Genomic DNA, 2,965 nt, shown 5'->3' on the forward strand with positions numbered 1-2,965 from the left:
AATTAATACAACACTATAAGTCAACTATACTTCAATAAAATATTATAAAAAGACACACTGGTAAGGTCTTTAGCTCCAGAGCCTATAAAATGCCTGAATAGGTCAGATCACCACAGGTTACTGTATTCAAATGAATTAAAAGTAAAATAAAGGGACTTCCCTGGTGGTACTGTGGATAAGAATCTGTCTGCTAATGCAGGAACACGGGTTCAATCCTTGGTCCAGGAAGATGCCACATACTGTGGGACAACTAAGCCCGTGTGCAACAACTACTGATCCCGTGTGCCACAGCTATTGAAACCTGGGCACTCTAGGGCCTATGAACTGCAACTACTGAAGCCTGTGCTCTGCAACAAGAGCAGCCACCACAATGAGGAGCCTGCACAGCACAACGAAGAGTAGCCCCAGTCGCTGCAGCTAGACAAAGCCCGTGCAAAGCAATGAAGACCCAGCCCGGCTGAAAATAAATATAAATGAAAAACGTTTTTTTAAGTAAAATATATTTTTCTAAAATGAATCTAGCTTTTTGTCCCAATTGTTCTCAATAGCCTCCATCTTCCCTTTTGCTTTGGTGTTGGCACATCAGTGATACATTTTCAAGATTCTGTCAGCTTCTCTTGAACTAGACTGTAGTCAGATAATCTGTGCTTCACAACCAGAGAATTCTGAAAATGAGATGGGCACTAGTAGAAACTACTCCCAGCCAACAGGACTGTGCCTGGTGACCTAAGAATTATGTCACCTTCTCAATGACTCACAGCACTACTGGTTCAATCCTACATGTAACAGAGGACAAAAATAATGTAACTTAAAGACAAAACTGACACTAGGTTCTGCCCCCTTAGGGAAGTTGTGTAAGTCATATCAGTTTTAAAAATAAATATTCTGCTCACTTCCATGTGCAAAGACTTGGGGGGTGATAGAGAGAAAGCTTCAAGATCTCTTCCAATTCCTCACCACAAAGAAGAGCAAATTATTGACTTGTTAGATAATGAAATTAGCCCAGAGCTGTGTCAAGGATGCGGATCTGAGTGGTTCTGCTTTCTGAAGTGAATGCAGTGAATGGGTTTTAGGGAACAAGGTGACGAAGCAACCTGGATGCTCAAAGGACTTTTAAGCAAAGGAAACTTTAATATTCAAGTTTAGGAAAATTGATACTGGATCCTTTCATCTCTCTGAAATGTTCAGTAAAGTCTAGTACATAGACGATGTATCTGTGAACAATTTTTAGGGAACAGAGAGGAGCTATGTTCTGCACTTAAGACTATGAAGAACAGAAGTAAACAGTGGCCAGAGGCAAGAGCTTGACTTACCTGGGAACAGGAGTTCAGACCCGCAAGTGACAAGAATTTAAAAACACCGAAATGTGCTGAAATGATGGCAGAAGACTGGCCTTCCTAAAGGACATGGATAAAGGCGTTGAGACAATTTATATAAATGTCACAGGACAGACTAAGTGACCACAGCTGTGTTGAAGTCCATGTTCACATCTATATGGACAAAATTTGGCTATGGGGAAAAGGGAACCCTCCTACACTGTTGATGGGAATGTAAATTGGTACAGCCACTTTGGAGAACAGTATAGAGGTTCCTTAAAAAACTAAAAATAGAACTAATGGATTCAGCATTCCCACTCCTGGGCATATATCCAGAGAAAACCATAATTTGAAAAGATACATGCATCCCAATGTTCATGGCAGCACTAAATAGCCAAGCCATGGAAGCAACCTAAATATGTCCATCAACAGAGGAATCCATAAAGACGTTATAGATACATACAAACACATGCACACACACACACACACACAATGGAATATTAGTCATAAAAAAGAACAAAATACTGCTATTTGCAGTGAGATGGATTGACCTAGAACTTATCATACTCAGTGAAGGAAGTCAGACAGAAAAAGACCATTACCATATGATATCACTCATATGTGGAATCTAACTTTTTAAAATGATACAAATGAACTTATTTACACAACAGAAGCAGACTGACAGATTTCTAAGACAAATTTATGGCTATCAAAGTGTAGACATGGGTGTGGAGGGCAGGTAAACTAGGAGTTTGAGATTAACAGATATTTATATTTAAGTAGATAACTATTCAATACTCTAATAACCTATAAGGGAAAAGAATCTGAAAAAGAATGATATATATGTATAACTGAATCACTTTGCTGTACACCTGAAACTAACTCAACATTGTAAATCAACTATACTTCAGAAAATTTCTTTTAAAATTTGGCTATGGAGTACAACTTTAATAATCTCTTTGCTAATTTTATTTCAAAAACTAGGTACATTTTGTCACTAGGCTTTTATTATAATCCTGACAATGTATCATATTTTGTAGGCACATCTGTGCATTCTGGTTTCTTCAAGATTGTTTTCCATCATGTTCTGTGTGCAAGAAAGAGGATTTGTAGATGCTGCAAGGATGGTGAAAGGAATTCACAAATGATAGAAGAAAGTTGCCTTGTAATATTTAAGAAGTATGCCAAAATGATGTAGACTGCAAAAATTTAAAATAAAAGAAGAAATATGCCAAATTTTAATGGAAGTGAAATGCAAAGTTCTTCAGTTATGTGCAGAAAAGTCATTTGTACAAGAATATATCAGGAGAGACCTGGTTAATCATCCAAATGAAAAGAGACCTCAAGTTAAAAACAGATGCATTTTGGTACTTCCCTGGCATGCCAGTGGTTGGGACTTCACCTTCCAATGCAAGGGGTATTACAGGTTCAATCCCTCATAGGGGAGCTAAGATCCCACATTCCTTGCAGCCAAACAACCAAGACATGAAACAGAAACACTATTATAACAAATTCAAAAAAAGACTTTTAAAATGGTCCACATGAAAAAACTCTTAAAAAAAAAAAAAAAGGTATATTTTGCTCTAAAGTTAGACTTAGGTTTTAATCCATGATCTGTTGCTAAGAAACAATTTGGGAAAGTTACTTAA

Source organism: Giraffa tippelskirchi, chromosome 10, assembly GCF_054371585.1.
Source record: "Giraffa tippelskirchi isolate mGirTip1 chromosome 10, T2T-mGirTip1v1.2.pri, whole genome shotgun sequence".
Classification (NCBI taxonomy): Eukaryota; Metazoa; Chordata; class Mammalia; order Artiodactyla; family Giraffidae; genus Giraffa; species Giraffa tippelskirchi.